Below are 18,132 nucleotides of genomic sequence, written 5' to 3' on the forward strand. Positions count from 1 at the left end.
TCATAGAAGAAAAGGTACCAGACCAGTATATTAATGATAAAACGGTACAGATGATTTGTGTTAGTAAGGTCGAGTTGTTGGAGCAGAAATCCATAGTGAAAATTTCCTGGGGTCAGGCCTGGCTTTGCCACAGCTCCTGAGTGGTTGTGCTCAGGTACTTAAAATGGCTTCCAAGCAGGAAAAAATGCCCCAGCTTCACACACTGCTGGGCTGATGTCCCAGGAAAACTGCCCATGGTTCCATACACATGGTGCACGGGTGGGAGCTGGGGGGCTGTGCCCAGGAACCCGGCTCTGAGACATCGGCTTAGGCTGTAGTCGTACCTTTAATTTCTTCTTTTATATATTCATCATCCATTAATTCTATAAAAAGATCTGTGCTCCTGGGAAATAACAAACGTAAAGTATTATTGCTAAAAATGAGCTACCTAAAAAAAAATGGCCGGAACTTCAGCACAAATCAAATATCCACCTAGATTTCAGTGAAGATGTACTGGTTTGCACACAGAGAAGCCCCTGTCCCTTATGTTTAGGCTTACTGTATTTCAGAGAACAGAGATGGCAAAATAATTACTGACTATTTTCCAGAAAAAACACAGTGACTCATCATATGGAAGCAGTTCCTAACTTCAGCCCTATCCTGACATTCTGGTGCTGGAGCTTGCTGAAGGCACCTGGCTCTCCTATTGCCCCTGAGCAACTCTGCAGGTTCAACGCAGAAGCCAAAGAAAGAAAACAGACTGAAAAAAAAAAAAAAGAAAAAAGAAATCCAGCAAGAAATCAGAATTATTACCTGTAAAAACATTTCATGGGGAAAAGAAGAAAACATGAAAACATGCATCATCTCTACTCTTCAAATATTATGCAGTGCATCCCCTGTTTAGCTGAACCTCTAATACATGTAAACAGATACATCTATTGATTTTTTTGCTAATAAACTGCATAGCTGTGATTCCCGTATTATAAATCTTTTCCTAAGCACAAAAGTGAGCAAAGGGAGGGAGAAGGGGTTGTAGGGTAACACGACTAATCAGGACTTCACCATCAAAGCAAATACATCCAATTAACAGCTATTAAAGAAGAATTTTATGGCACCGTGCACAGTGAAGGCCATTATATCCAGCAGAATTAATCTTAATTATTTGTACCTGTGTACATACATGCAAAGGAAAGCAACTCGCATTAATCTACATTAAACTTAATACACAGTTGGTGTATTATCTTCTGAGTCAAAATTGACTGCTGGTTTCTGCATATGTATCTATGATGCTATCTTCAATAATTATAATACAGTATGTCTAAAGACACAATTTGCTCCATACAGACCAACTCAGCAGTTAACATCTTTCCTGTGATTTTTAAAAAGCAAAAAAATAGACTGGTATAGGCAGATACTATCTTCTCAGAAGTCTTTCTTTTAAAAAAAAAAAAAAAAAAAGACAAAAGCTGAAGAAGAAGCTGTACAGATTTATTATCCAGCTTAAAGGGAAACCGAACAAATATAAATCTGTAGCTTTCTGAGGTTTAAATAACGGCAATTACCCCAAAATATTGCATTTCATGCACTGTGGACAACGTTGTTAAAACCACCCACAATATTTTGGACTGTGAAGATTTTTTTCCAGGTTTTACAGAAGTTGACAGTAAATTATGTTGGTTATTTGTTCACTTGGTTTGCATTATTTGATAGGGCTAGCTGTAGAGGTCTGTGCTGAGCTAACAGTAATGAATGACGTACTTTTTACTTTAAATCCCTGCCTAATGAATATAGTCATAGGCAAACAGCTACTTAGGATTCCAAAATACAACTAACCACAAAGCAGAGCTCCAACTGCTCTTCCCTCCTAGGGCATTGTTCAAGAGCATTTTCCTTATCAAAAGTCTCTCAGCCTAGGGGTGTCCAAGCAGCAAGGAAACTAAATGGAGAAGTTCCTGCAAAGGTGGGAAGTACGGAAGATTAATGGGGATGAAAGGAGACAAACTGAGAAGAAACAATGGGAGAGTCACCTGCCAAAGACCAACGTGATCAGAATGACCTCAGCGACCCTTTTTGAGAGGATATTAGAAAATACACCATCCCCCACTGTAAAACAGAGCAACTCTGCACTGGGATAAGTTTGCAAGTTAAGATAATGCAGGTGGTGGTCAACCTTTAAGAAAGTCAATGGGCTCCGTGAGGGAATGAAGGCTGGAGGCAGATGAAGTACACATCTGTCCAGATACCATCATTAGCTACATTTCTGAGGTCTGCAAAGTACAAGAGATATCTGTTCATGCAAAAAGTTGTGAGCAAGCCTCAAACCACCAAATAAGCGGGTGGGGGTGGAGAAAAGATTTGTATACAAAGCTGTGTCTTTGTGAGTAAAGAAAAAAATAAGCCACAAATGGATGTTTCTGAAAATATCTCAATCCTGAAAGATTAGCCTCAGCAGAAGTGTCACTGCAGAAACCATCTGCATGTTGAAGAGGTTGCCTAGCAAGAGGTTTTTTTCCTCATTATTATTTTCTACTTAGATTGCTAAGAAAAGATCTCTCAGGAGAAATAACAGTAGGATCTTAAAAATAGTTCCAAATCTGCCATTAAAAATTCAACACAGATATTTCTAAGCCATTTGTATTCCTGTTGTTTTGACGCCATCACGTTAAACATGCTGAGATTCTCTGCTGGTTTTTAATTCTAAGCACCTGCTTAAGCATTTCACTGAATTAGATGGGCAAAGAGTAGCATGGTGCTTGGGGAGCAGCTCCATGGGTTTGAAGGTGATGCAACATCATGGTGCAGCAAACAGGCTGTCATCTCCTAATGAAATAAAACAGGACAAGGAATTGCACTGAAACTAGAAGAAGCAACCCAGTGGGATTACCATGAGAAAATATAGCAATAGAAGTGAAAATGGAGTGGACTGAAACCTAACATTTTCTCTGCTTCTCCTCTGCGCTATGACACATATGTTGTTATACTGGGACCATCACCATTCTTTTTTTCCCGTTTCTGAAATCAAACCAACGGTTTCTGCCATGTACTATTTTTCCTTTCATCTTTTCCCCTCTGGAAACTAGGTGTTTCCCGTACACATTTACTCTCTCCCCATCTAGTCTTCCTCTACTTGCTATTTTCCTTTTTCACTGCCTGTCCCATCAAAGGCCTCCACTTCTCCCTTCACCTCCCCTGGACCCACTGCTTCTCACCTCGCAGGATCTGAAGAACTGAAAGAGCTCAGTAAAGAGCACCCCCCACTTTAAAAGAGGAACGGCACCAGCTAGCACGTTTTTCAGTCTATCACTGTATTAAAGTTTGCATATTAGGCATTTTTCTACTGTGATTTGTGTGCTTGGACAACGGCAGGTGGTAGGAGCCTCGATGGCAGAAACAGCCTCTTAATCAGTTCCTGCAGTGCTGTGTCCAACTGGAGCATAAACTTGGTTGATCCCCAGTCATTACGTTCATACAGAGTAGGATGCAGCACTCTTCTGTGGTGCAGATGTTTATTTATATTTATATTATTTACTGAAGCAAATGTTACTTGGATACATTTAGTGAGGATGAAGGAAGCAAGCAGAAACCTGTGTTAAATTATTAATGTCTACATTTGGAGGAAAGTGAGTAAAACATTGATATTGGTTAAGAATTTTCATAATTCATCTTATTGTATAAAATATAAATGGAGGTGGGTAAAACCGCAGCCCTGGTGAGGCCAGTGCAAAAGTATAACTGACTCCCTAAGATACCCAGAAGAAGCCATAATTTTAGGTTGATAGGAAACACTGCAAAGATTTATTGTGTCCTATATTCTCCATCACTATAGTCTCTAAGCACTTCTCAAATAATATGACTCATTGTTTCTCTTGACTTTCCCCCGGGGAGAGCAGAGAATGCACCATGAAATGGTTTCTTTTGCCACCAGCTGTATTTTGGGGTGGAGTTGCTGCACATCCTATTTGTTTCTGCGAGAGAGAAGGCAAGTCGAAGATGTCTGTGCCTTGTACCTGGAAGAGCAAGTAATTGCGCCTTTGATGACTGTCTATTCCCAGAGGAGTTGACTTCCCAGGCTCAGGCCGGCCCTGCAAACACCCATCCTTGCAAAGAGAGAGCCAGGAGGCTGCCTGGAAATTAATGCCAGCATGCCAGAGGCGTGGGGTGGGCAGGCACTGCCTCCATCTCAAGCCGTGAGCCAGTCTGTCATATACCCTGGTCTCATGCCACCAAGCACTTTCAAGTCTCGGACCTGTTTAATAACATCAGCGAGCCCATAAAATCTTTTTGTGGTCCCACAGAATAATTAAACTTCCATCAGTGCTGCTGATCTTGCCAATATAACAATACCAGCTACTGCATGCCAAAACAATAAAATAGCTGTTTCCATGAGCAGACAAATGTAATTTGAACTCTTCAGTTCTTTCCAGTTATTTACAAGTACTGTATTTCACAAACAGACCACCTTTTTTGCAATGTTCTTTAGGAAAGCTGTGTATTATATTGGCATAATAGTCTTCTTCAGGGAGAGCATTTTGTTTTAATAAAGTGTGTGCCATCATATTTAATCAATCAGATTGATTGACACCAGAACTAGCTGTGTCTCCCAGCAGATGCTGCTGCTACCTCATTCTTATTCCAGTTTCATTTCTCAATCAAATCCATGTGTAAAAAACATTATGTGCTGCCAACATAATGTAATAAAACTTCAACTGAAATGCACACCACCACAACTGAAACTGATAAGTCAAAGTATGGGGAAAGTTAACTTTAGCAAAATCATTTTTGACATGAAAATATTAAAGTTTTACAGTTCAGATACGCCTAGACTAACCCTAACATGAACACAAAAGTTTCACAAGTGTTAGAAGAATCCTGTAGAAAGTTACTGAGCTTTTAGCTCACTCCCAGCATTTTCTAATCTTTGGAGTTTGTTAGTGTCGTTCCAGTCAGATTTAAGCATAGGCTGCCCAAGTGAGATGAATTATAACTTTTACCCAAAGAGCTCGGGTGCCTGTGTTGAGGTGAACACCACTCGGCGGTGATGCATGGCTCTGTGTCAGAGGCTGAACTAGCAGGCTTGGAAGTTAATGATTCATACAAGCATAGAGGTGTCCTAATTGTTGGATGTCACACACAGGATGAAACTACTCTCAACTCCATTAGAGTTCATTCTAAATAATCTGCATACCTCGTGTTACCCACATGGCATGTATGGCCCACAGAGCAGTTTCCTGGGGAATTTGCCTTTACGGTACTTACAGGAGCTGGTTTCAGAGCACCAAAGCTGAGACCCCTCTTGATACAGAGGGGTCCCTCAAATTCCTGCAGAGGTTACACCTCAAACCCCCATGGTTAACCTTCAGCCTGATGGCGGTACCCCAAAGCTATGTGGGGATTAGAGCTAAGCATCTGATTGCTTGACAGATCATATACTATGTACATAATGTTTTCATGCATAATTACTGAAGGAGGTAAGAAAAGAGCTCCAGACCCGTTTTTTAAGGCCCCACAATAAATTACTTCCCCTTCATTCATTTTATATTTCTTCCAGTGATGATATGATAGGAAACACATGCCATGAATTCATGTGCCACCAATTTACACACTTCTGTTAAAAAGGAGAACAGAGGTTTTAATCTGAGAAAATGCCTGGTGCTTCAGAATGACATCCCACCACTGCTCTTCTCCTCCTCCTGTGCCTTCCCAGAGAGGGGCTGGGGCTCCCTGCCCGCCAAATACAGCAAATCCACATGGGTAGCCTGAAATCAATTCCAAAAAAGATTCATGGAGATGATACAGTGTTTGGGAAAACCTGTTTTGTAGTGCAAAGTTCAGTCCGTGTAACAGTAAAATGAAAATTCAGCAATACTTTAGTTCTTGTCTACACGTAGTATAGGGGGAGTAAATTTCTGACAGTAGAGGGCTCTTTAAGCTAACAGGCTGAGGTACAAAAGTATCTGGTAGCCGCAAGCTGAAACTAAACACATTTGGACTAGAAATAAACTTAAATTTATTAGTGATGAAAATACCTAATCCCCAGGACTTCCTTGCTTTACAAATGAGTTGGATTCCATAGCCCTCTACAGCAGATTAAATCAGGGTGGAAGGGAATGGGTAGTTCCAACTGGATTGTAAAGATAATTTTCATTTAAATTAAATACACTTTTTAAAGGAAATAAACTTGTTTAAAATTGCTTTTGTTACCGTGACAAGCTATAGTAAAACTTAGACTTGCTGTTACCTTGGAATAATTCAGAGACATAAAATAACGCACTGCATCAATGAGACAAAAGTGGTTTAAATTCCATAATCCTTGGTTTTTAACATGTAGTCTGGGGAAGCAACTTGAACTTCTGAAAAGATCTCAGGCTGAAGAGATTTGTCACAAAACCATGTAATGCATTGCCTGCATCATTTTTTTAAAAGTTTAAAAGTCCTCAGAAGTTCATTATTTGCTCCCAGCCCATTTCAGGACCCCTAGGACATGTCACCCCAATACTGAGACCCCGTTGGAGGGTGCCAACCAGATGGCCTTTGTTTCCCTCAGAAAAACACACACCCTGTCCTTTTGCACAGTGAGCATCCCAAGTTCAACCAATTTTGCCCACAGTTCAAGAGCACACACACTGGCTCCGCAGCATGAAAGTGCTCAGCTCTGAAGACCTTGTCCCTATTCATCAGACCTGGCTAGACATTTCCACCAGAAAAAACAAGGAAAACTGCCCATTTTGTGAACAAGATAGCCTGAAGCAGGTGATATATGGTTGAGGAAAGGTAGAGCTAAATGGAGCCAGAGCAGAGCTTTCTTGGAGATGGCACAGTGAAAACACTCCCATGTGGAAAAAAAGAAACCTTTTTAAGAAGTTTTCCTCAGCACTGCTGCTGAAAGAAGCGTTGTGCCTCCACGTTACAAAGCGCGGTGGCTGGAGCAGGGGTTTTCATGTCATTCTGCGTATGCCTCAAGCAGAATCTGGCTCTCAGCATGGCTTCAGGAGACAGAACTGATGGCCAGGTCCCAGGAAGAAATGGCTCTATTAAAACACGGATGAGAAAGAAAACATAGCAACATGACTCTTGAGCCTAAAATAGTTACATTAAATTTTATCCAAGTCTGTGTTAAGCCTTTTTCTGGCACAGCCCTAGCAATGCCCTTCCAGGTAGTCACATTACGTGTTGTTCTGGAGAGTACTAACGGAACATAATTACATCTGGACTCAATACTGCCATTTTCTGGTTAGCAAGGCAGTCACTTATCTTAGTATCTGGGCGTGTTGTCTTCTCCTAAGGGTGGTAATTTGCACCGGAGATCATAAAGCCTTTCCTCACGTTACTGAATTACCACTCCCAGAAGCTTCCTGAACAAGGCAGTTTGCCAATATATGTGGAGGAATTAAAGCCCAGAGGATGAAGCTCAGCGGCTGAAATGTAAGTCTCTACTGCCGGGTGGGATGCTTTGGAGGATCTGAGAGGTTGGTACGGGGTTGGCAAGTAGGAGAGATGACCTACATGTGATCCCCACCTTCTGTAGTGGAGGCCAGGCTGGCAGCTGGGTGACTCCAAAGGAGCGTGAGGCACGTGTGTTACAGCAACTGAATCCCCGCAAAAGTGACTAAAACTTGCCCAAGCTCTCCCCCGGTATGAGAACTAGTATATACAGTATGAGGCTGCTCTGCAGCAGCCCTCCGGAGCAGAAGCAGGACACGTACCCCATTCAGAGTCTTCATCTGCCCGAAGTACCTTCGGTGCTGACAGACCCTCAAAACAGGGAGTGAGAATCGGCATCCTTTGCAGGAGGGCTGTCTGTCCCTGACACCCTGCAGTCCCTGCCACCTCCTCATATGGAGGCTTGTTTGACTAATACCTTTTCCATGAATGTTTCTGTGACCTTTTCGGGGTTTTGTTAAACATATAGTTCAAGCTTGTCAAAGATGTAATTACTCAAGTGTATTTTTGTGTGTACCTTTGTCTCTAAACAGACAAACCCATGAATTTCAGTCTTCCACTGCTGCTTCCTGGTCTTTTTATACACAATTTTTAATTATGCACCTTTTTTTTTTTTTTTTCCCAAAGCAATTTCTTATAAGGGCAAGAGCACTTCCCCTTTCCATGAATATTTAAGCCCTGAAGCAGAGTGTGTTACCGCTGCACTAGTGGTCACGTTTTCTAGTGGAAGTGAGCAGATCTGGGCTCTGGATGCCTTTGGTCAAGGTGGGGAGGACAAATTTTCCTGTCTTCTGCTCCCTCGTGCTGCCCTTTCCTGGACATTCCCTGGTGCTGGGCCACAGCTGTTGGAGCGGGTGATGAGGGCAAATGAAATGGTGCTGCTGCTCCTCTCGCTGCGGCTGGCCAGCGCCGTGCTTGCCCCGGCAGCCCCAGGCGTTCCGGCACACTCTGTTCCCCGCTGCCTCCGCTGCACTGCTCCACCACGGGATTTTTGCGTTCAATTGGTTTTGGCCGCCTTCCAAAATTTCCCTCAGGAATGCAACTGGAAGGAGGGAAATGGCAGTTTTTAACACTTCATATTTCAGTCGAAGCGGAATGAAATTTTAGTGGAGCAAAAACATGGTGGTTGAGCACCTCTGTGGCCGGAGGGCTGTCTGCTCGCCAAACACCGCAGGCATGCCACGATCCGAATGTCAACGTTGTGAAGGGAAAAGGCATAGGACAGTTTTGTGAAGGGACATGTTGCAAAGCCTGGAAAAAATATTTCATCACACCCCCTCCTTTAACACATGCTAGAGAAGTCCAAAGAAATTTGGACATTAATGTTTCAGAAAGTTTTGAAAGCTCAAACTAATAGAAACATCCCTACATGTTGGAAACTTTTCAATTCCTATTCAGCATCCATGGCTTGACTCCACTTCTAATACATTTGTTACTGCATAGACATTAAATGTCCTGTCCCGTTTGTCTTCCATGTTGCGCTCTCTCCTTGGCACAGTCATGTTTTGCAGTTGGATTGCAGAGCCTTACACACATACTGTTTACCCCAAATTCGGCTGCGGGGTTATTTACAGCCCTCCCCATCGTACAAGACAGGGTGACAGTTGCCAGCTGTGCTGGTGGCTTTTATGATGAGCAAACTGAATGCTCTGAATTTGGCTCGAAATGTGTAATTCATTTCACATAAAAAAACCTGAACAACATCAGATGTGAACACTCCTTTCAAATGCCCTGCTGCTTAGCAGAGATTTCTTCTATATCTCTGTGAAGAAGTTGCTACACAGCCTGGGCCTATTATGAGGAGTTGGGACAGCAGCTGTACTGCAGTCATCATTTTGGAAAACTGCTGGATTTGAGGCTAAATTTACAAAGAATTTGGCAGAGTGTGGAGAGGAGGAAACTTCAGGGTATCTGGCCAACCCTGGGAATGTCCCACCAAGGAGAAACTCTTCAGACTGAGGTGTTGATGTTGAATTAAGTTGATTTTAAGCAGATTTACACTTTCTCAAATAACTCGAGGAAAAGCTGAGTAGTACCAGGAGAGGGTGGAAAATGGGTGTTAGACCTGAGTATCTTCATCCCTGCCCATGGACAGACGTGAATTGTGGGGCCAGCTTATACTAAAGATATTTTATACTACAGGTTTTGTTTTTTTCTCATCGAAGGCATCTATCCCAGTGTTTTTCTTGCTTCATCCAGTTGTTATGGCTAATCATTTATATTGGCAGACTGTTTGGGACTTACATATTCATAAGAATGAAAGTGTAACAGAGCCATGATTTGGATAAAATTATAGGTGCTTCCATAGCATAAACCAGGAATTTTCTTATTCACATCTAGGACAGGAGAATATTTTGGCCAGTAAACCTCTGTATCAAGTATGAGAAGTTCCTTGCCATGACATTACAACCTCTAGAATAACCCGACTGATTTGATTTCTTCACTCCACAAGAGAAACCATATGGACTGCAACTTGATGAGAGCCATTCAAAGGGCTGATGTTATCTTAAAATTCAAATAACATCTCCTGCAGAACATGAGGCAGAAGGATCAACACTTAATCAAATTCAGGATTTCATTTGCCTTGGACTAACAGCTAAGGAAACTGGTTTAATTTCTTCTGTGAGAAAAGTGAGATAAATGATGTGTACATGTGTCTCAGGTAAAACATTTGATCACTTACCTTCTTAGTCATCACTGGTCTTTAATTGCGTATTATGTAATGTTACACCCAATACAGATTACATCGGGGGGAAAAATCACAACCATGCAGCCTGCAGAAACTAGAAAGTAATTTGTCTACAGGAGGAAGGATGGTCTTTTCTGCACATTCCCTGTACGGCATCATTTATCATCTGGGAGCATTGCCCAAAGGCAGCAAAACAATGCTCAGCTAAAGTCACGTCAGGTCAGCTGTCTTCTTAGAGGCTCCTGTCCTGATAGTAGCCAAACCCTACTACATTCCCAGGGCAAAGGCCTCTAAAGTGATGCCAGATCAGTCAGCCCAAATAGGTTTATATGACTTTTTAAATTTTCAGACACTGCTGTAGTGAAAAAAAAAAAAAAAAAAAAAAAAAAAAAAGGGAAAAAGAAGCCCAAAGCCAAGCCCTCCAAACAAATTATTTCCTACTGAAGAAACTTTTCTGATCCTATGAAACCTAACTAAGAGTTTGGCATGTTTTCCCAAACACAGCATGCAAAAGTAGTAATATTTTATGTTGTGATTATAGGACATTGTGGGCTGCAGCCATCTGCTGAGAGGGACATTGTGCTCCCTGAACATCCTGGCTGTAATTTGCACAATATTTGAGTTTCTGAGAGTTACCGGGAGCTCTAATATGGTGTGGATAACCATCAGCACTAACAGCACATAAAACATGGGAGAGCTGACTCGGGGGTGACAGTGGATTTTGGCACCTCAGGATTTTTCCCCGGGCAGTGGAAAATGTTCCAGCATGAATTAAACACGTAAAAAGGCTTCCTCGAAGCACGTGCTGCCCCTATGGCAAATGGAAAGCACGAGGGAGTGCCTCATGCAATAACATTATCTCCCTTTTCAGAGTTACAGTTGGGTTGAATTTTCTCTTATTGCAGATCTTTGGGGTGGGATTTTTTTTTGAAGCATTCAGCCTTGGCCTAAAATCCTTCTCTCATTGGAAACAATGAGCCCCCTGACCCCCCCACTGCTTTAATGGCAGAAGAGCGCAGCCAGCACAGAGCACTTCGGAAAATCCCTCCCCTCGCGCCCGGTCCCGCACAATGGGTCTAATGTTTCATCCCTGTGTGAAGCCTGAATAAACAGGCATTGCACAAGGAATCGCGGTGGGGAAGCAAAGCCACTGTGCCAAGGGCAGGCGCTAACGCTGCAGCCACTCTGCGTTAACCGCTCACGGACTGGGATCATTCCAGGGAACGCTGCTGCTCACCTGGGGGTGCCCGCATCCCCCTCACTGGTTGTTTGGGTGACACCTGTGAAGCTCTGTGAGCAGTGGCTCATGGGATCAGCCATATGTGGTTCATACTTCCCTATCCTCCTACAGATGACAAAGATGGTAAATTGAGGGCTATTTATTGGAAGGTCAGTTTCGGTTCCCTGGTTGCAAATTTTGATGCAAGTTAGTATTTGTGAAAATCAATCCATTTCATTCACTGATGAAAGAATAAGGTGGCCACAAATCATTACGTAAGACGTTCAGGAGAAGAAGAATTTACTGCTGGTTTGAAATAGCTGACAAAACTGTACTTATCACTCAAAGACAAACTAAACTTGGAGATAAGAGAGGGATGTCTATTTGCCACATCAACCACAAACAGTAATTTCTTGACAAAACATGCCTGAGCACCACCTCAGCTTCACCCAGGTGGCAAAGACAATCCACGCTGAGACCTGCAAAGCTCAACAACATTTTTCTCGTTGGGACTCATAGGCAGGGATTACGGATGGGAACATACCTTCCCACAATGGGTGGGAGCTTCTTCACCCATGGGCTACCTTGCAAGAGAAGAAGGCATGGAGGACTAAATATGGGATCAACAGCCTTGAGCCTACACCTATAGAAACCCAGCCAGAAAACCAACCTTGTATTGGGTCAGGAGTGATAATTTGCTTCTAGCACACACTTTCACATCATTATTTCTTCCTTATCTAGGATGTTTCTGCTGTGATTCATCAATGCTTTGTCCTGAGTCTTAGGATGCGTTTCTATAGGCCAAAAGGAATAAACACCTTTTTCTTCTGCATTAGGTAAACAAGCACAGTAAATAGACGCTTCCAGTTTACATTAGGAGAGGATTTGTCCCATCATCTTCGATGCCAAGATAGTCGAGCATTTCCTATCATCCTTCTATTAAGATGGCTACAGCAAAGGCATAAACCACTTTCTTCAGGCAGCCTTGTGAATATTGTGCTCATTTAAGAGGTAAATAAAGAAGACATCACCGCTGGATGTGTGTCCTCTAGTAGCAATCAATGCACAGCATACACTTTTGATGAGGTTAGATAACAAGCGTCACATGGAGAGAGGAGTACCATGCACACACAACCTTCTGAATATGTGTCAGCAATAAAACAAGAACTACAAAGGCAAGCAGTAGCTGCCCACCGTAGGATGTCTCATCTCGTTCAAATTCAACTGTGCAATACAAGCCCAACTCTCTGTAGTTTCATAAAAACCTCACCCTAAAACAACAACAAAAACCCTCATATACTGTTCTGAAGGATTAGCAAGGATATATCTTTGTTCACAGAACCCTTTTTAGTTTTGAAAAGGGAGTTTCTTACATCAAAAATAGAGAATTCTTTCATGTTACTGTCAGCTCCGTGGCCCACCTAAAATTGTATTATTACCACTGACAGAAAGACAGGTGTTAACAGCTGGAGAGAAAACAAATGCAGAGTGCTGTGGCAAAATCTGAGGAGAAACAGATGTGTGAGCAACTTTGTCTTTGATATTTATTTTAATAGTGCTTCTCAAATATGTTTAATATTTATGCAGCTATAGTCTCCACTTTCATTGGCATATTAGAGCCAGCACAGTGCATGATTCACCTCTGCCACCACTCTTCCTCCCTTCTAACCATCATAAAACAGCATCTGTAAATCTCTCAGGAAATGCCAGTTTATTCCTTCTCCCCTCCCCCAGTATAAAATGGATAGAGTTTTTTAGCAGTGGGAGTTCAGTGTGATTAGTATGCTAATACGGGAGAGAGAAAAGGAAATGGAGATGAGAGATATGGTCCTTCAGCAAAGAAAAGCGGGAACAACTGAAAGGAGGATCTCTGCTAATCAATTAACCTACAACGGACCTAATGCCATAAGAAGCTATTATGCATAAAGGGACAAAATTCTCGGTGACAGATGGCACTTGGGCTCATGATATTACAGGGTTACTGCTCGAGAGCTTGTTTACCTCCCATACAGGGGTAAGCAATAAAGCAATAAAATTGCTTATTTATTTTAAAGAGAGAAGTTGAAATGCTTATTTACCAAATCAATCAAGGTTTACTAAGGCAGAACAGCCACAATCCTCATGGCCCTAAAATGCTGGATACTTCACTGACTTCAAATAGCAATTATCTATTGCAGTTTCTTGAACCTGCTCTGACTGCAGAGACATTTAATTTGCAAATTTTGATGAAAATTGTCATTTTTTTAATTGCCTATTTCACCAATTTGAATTTTAAAACAAACGATTAACTAGAAGCTCATTTTTACTTGCCTTGGGCAAGCCCGGAAAATATTTGTCAAGACCCAAGCCTGTCTGCTTAGCATTTGAGTTGAGAAATGCACAACTGCCTTCAAGTCAACATTAGCTGTGACAGAAGCAAGACTATTATTTAACAGTAGCTGAAAATGTCAAAAACAAGCGGCGTCTGGCATTTTGACAAGATTTTTTTTTTTTTTTTTCCTCCAACACTCGGTTAACTGTAAAGCAAAACTGTACAATTATCACTTGGCTCCAAGTACAGCTTTGGCGGGTCCCTTTGAACTGGTGGGGATGGAGAGCAGGTGGGTCTCCATCTTCTGCTCGCAGCCACCTTCAAGGTCTGACCACGGCCCAGGCTCTCTGCGCTTCAACAAACCCAAGCTCTGCTCCCAGGAATGGAGACAACATTGTCTAACAACTTGTGTCAGGCCTCAGACACATCAACTTGATGAAGACATCCTGAAAGTTAAGGACATATGTAAATGTTTAGAGGTGTATGTTTTAGATGTTAACTGGGTGACAGAATAAAATGCAGGCATTTTTTTAAAAGTAGATATTGTGCCTGGGTAATAATCAGCCTTTTTTACATTAGAATTCATAACAAAGGGTCAGCAGATTTAATTAAAAATAATATTGCGATGAAGAGAAGCCCAATATTGGAAGAAGTAAAGGAAAACTAATATCTAAAATACTTTCCTCCCAGAGGAAGATTAAGTTGGAAGTTACCGTTTTAATCAGCGGTAAGATGCGACTGTGCTTACGAACTGTCTCAGGGAAACAGTGCAACGGGCGATAAGATATTGTTTTCAAGAATTTTAGATAGCACAATGAATAGGCTTTAATAATTTAAGAGATGCCAGTGATGAACATATGTTCATCTTCATTGCACACACCAGATACTCTGCACCATTTATCTGAGCTCGAGTAGAACAATTTTTCTAGCAGCTTTTCCTACCCGTTAAGTCCCTTTAACATCAGTCAGAATTAGGCAGGGTATCAAATCCCATAAAGATTTGTCTATACAAGTGTCAGTTGTTTGTTTACGTCCTTCCTCAGTGAAATTTCAGCATGTGCCTCACAGCAGCTATGCAAGAGAGACATCAGAAGTGCTGCATGGCCCCTTTTCTAGGACACATCCCTTAGTAATCTGCTGTGTAGCAGCTACAACAACCAACCTCACCACATCTCTCTGGGTTTCATTAGTTACTATAACCTTAGAAATCACAAACTATCAAAGTTTGACAGTTCATCAAAGCATAAGTATTCCATGAAAAGCTGATTCAGAAGATGCCAGAAAGCATGTACTGTCCCCTGTAGCTCTGAAACTTCCCTGATGAGATAGTTTGGGGGGGTTTCTGGTATCTGGGTCCCTTTCTCATTGCACAGCATCTCTGGTACATCTCTTTTATGACCAGTGGAAAGCAGGAGCCAGTACCATTGACAATAAGGCCTTCCCTCTGCACTGACCTGTGTATTGGTGCTGTGATGGAAAGCAGGGGACTGGGGAACTCCTACTGCTTCAACCAAGCTTCTTTTATTCCCTGGGAACAGATTAAGAGACCACATTTGACAAGCCACAGGTGGCAGAAGCAACATGACCATCCTCATTTACCAGTGAGCTGATCCAGAAACCTGGTGGTTTCTGAATCCCAAGGAGCACTCCAAATCCAGGACTTGGGGTTCATAAAAGCACCTTAAAGTGGCACATGTGGGACTGAAAGAACAGTTCTTTCTCTCGCCTTTAAATATATTCTCATGGTGATTAAGGTTTGAATGCAAATGCAACTTGTGATATCGCTGTCTGTCCCTTGGTACTTAAAGGTGATTCTCTTTTATAAATTTACATTTTAAAAAAATCAAAAAGGCAGTGTGTGTGTACTATAAAAAAGGTATTTGTCTTCGTGCTGAGCATTTTGACCTGACATCTAAACTGAACTCTTTTGTATCTAGCCAGCTTATCAAGTGACCACTCATCTTGCTGCCCTTCACTGTCCCAGAGTTCATCCCCTGAACGAATGCAACGACCAACACCTGCAAAAAAAAAAACCAAAAGTGTTTCCAGGAATGGCTACATGTCTCAATTTCTACCAGCTTAAGTATTTCTTAACACTGCATTTCTATTTTTATTACTTATATAATACTACGTGTCTATCATTTCTTATACCACTTATCACCATAGTGGATACATCACTACATCAATTCTTGTCCTTGAAACATCAGTCTTCAGGATCTTTCAATTCATCTTCTCCAAGCCACTACTACAGCTGCATTTTTGCTTGTTGCACTGATTTGAGGAAACTGGTTGGTAAGAGTCATCTGAAACCACACAAAGCAGTATTATTTCTCTCTCTCCAGTTTAATCAGATCAGGCACAGGTCCAACACTAATCCTCAGCTGAATTTCTTACAAGTGAAATACTGGACAAAAAAAAAAAAAAAAAAAGGGAAAAAAAAAAAGAAAAAAAGCAAGATCGTGGCAAGGATTTATGACAACAAGCTCATCAGTGGCCAACATTTTGCATTTGCATCATTATTAATCACATCTGCCAGATCTGATTCTTGTAAGTCTGTCCTCCTGAAGAGCTGATATAGCATATAAAAAGCGCACACTGTAAATCAGAAAGAATGATGACAATTTTCACCAGTGGTGAAAGAGAAGAGGGAAAGGCAGATTCTGCAGTGTGCTGCTCTTACTTGTTGCACAATGTAGGAATTTTTTTGACCTGTATCACATTAGAAAAGAAGTGAGGTCTAAACAATTTCATCCCTTTCAAACACAGTGGGCCAAATTCCCAAACAGCATGAAATGCTGCATATCCACTGAAATCGATGGAGCTATGCCAGTTCAGCTGAGAACTTGGCTTTGCATGTCAGTTCATTCAGCAATGATTGCACTTGACATGCAGCACAGACCAAGCATTTGTTTTTAAAAAGAAAACAGTGGAGTCTTTCAGTGCTAACCCAGCCTAGACATAGTCCCAGTTCCAAGAACTGGATTAACTGTCCTCAGCTCAGCTTCCTATGTATTTGTGCAAAGGAAGAGTAAGGAGGAGGAAAAAAACATATTCTTCCCTCTTCGGCACACTGATGGCAGGTTTCACCACTCCAGAGAAGAAACAATGGTGTGTAGAGCAGGGAAACTTTGCTTTTTGTTAGAACCTATAATTGACAGTTCTTCCAGAGACTTCACCCCCCACCCAAGCGCCATGTAGTCACATCCATCACCTTTACCTCTCCGTTAACCAACCGAAGTGCCCAGGGCCAGATGACCAGTTTCTCACAAAGTTCAAATGGACCGTGTAATTCTCAGCAAGAAGTTGCTAAAACCATTTTCCTATGAATTAATTCTCTGGTGGCATGGCCAGGCTTACCCCAGGCGTCTCTAGTCACTGAGGAAACAACTGGCACAGCTGGGTTAGAGGAAAACAGACGAGTCAAAACACGCTCTGGCGATCATGGCCAATGAAGTGGTACCTTTGGAAAACAGCTGAAGATCAGAACAAGTCAATACAAATGCACCGCATCTGTAAGGCTCCTCTTCCCCTCTTGTTTTGAAACTCAGAATGAAAACAGAACGATTTCGTGCAACATTATCCAAAATGTTGGAGCTTCTCCTGGCATAATTTCTACCCGGTAAATTAAGTTTCAACTCTATTCCTCTCAGCTTTCTTTTTAGTTCACACATTTTCCCCTGAATAATTGCATGAAGCAAATCTTGCTTTAAGGTTTGATTACCAAAAAGGTATTAAATATCTGGAATGTTGGTTTATCTCACGTAACACAAGGCATACATTGAACTAATTGGAGAACAGAAATAGCAGAATTTCGTTGTGAATTCAGACAGCAACATATTCATGAATACAGATTTTCTTTCAACAAATATTTTGCCATATTTGATTAAAAGGCACAATTTCAGGACTTCTATCAACGGATTCATAAAAAGCAGACCTTACGGCTATACCTGCAGATGTTGCCATTGTGAATACTCTGAAATGTGCACGTGTATTGCTTCATAACTACAGTACAACAGATCTCTCCCTGCTGATTTTTAAATGCAAAAGTCAGGGCAAAACTGCTGCCAGTACAGAAAGCGAATGCTAAGAACTGTGATCTGGGGACGTTGCAGGTTGTGTGTCTGACACCGATGCACGTGGCACACTGGACACCCCTGAGCTCTCAATGGGCTTGGCCTGGGGAAACCTAGCAGTAGCCCTTTCCCTTCATGTTCTTTCTTATCTGTATATGTTGTTTCTTATCTGCTATAGTGCTGGGGAGGCTGAAAAACAGAGTATGAAAGTGCAACAGGAGCTGCTAAACTTCTGCACTTCAGAAATGAAAAGCAAGAAAGGAAAACTTCAAGAAAATGCAAACCTACATTCCAACGTAGATTTCAGATCAAGAAATGACCCCTAGCTCTTCCCCAGCATGGCTTTTAAGCATTCAAAGCACACTCCCAGTATGCTGCCTGAAAAGCCCAGGCATAAAGTTTATCCTTTAATTTGAGGCTT

Source organism: Athene cunicularia (assembly GCF_003259725.1).
Source record: "Athene cunicularia isolate RWA chromosome 7 unlocalized genomic scaffold, athCun1 chr7_part1, whole genome shotgun sequence".
In the NCBI taxonomy this organism is placed as follows: domain Eukaryota; kingdom Metazoa; phylum Chordata; class Aves; order Strigiformes; family Strigidae; genus Athene; species Athene cunicularia.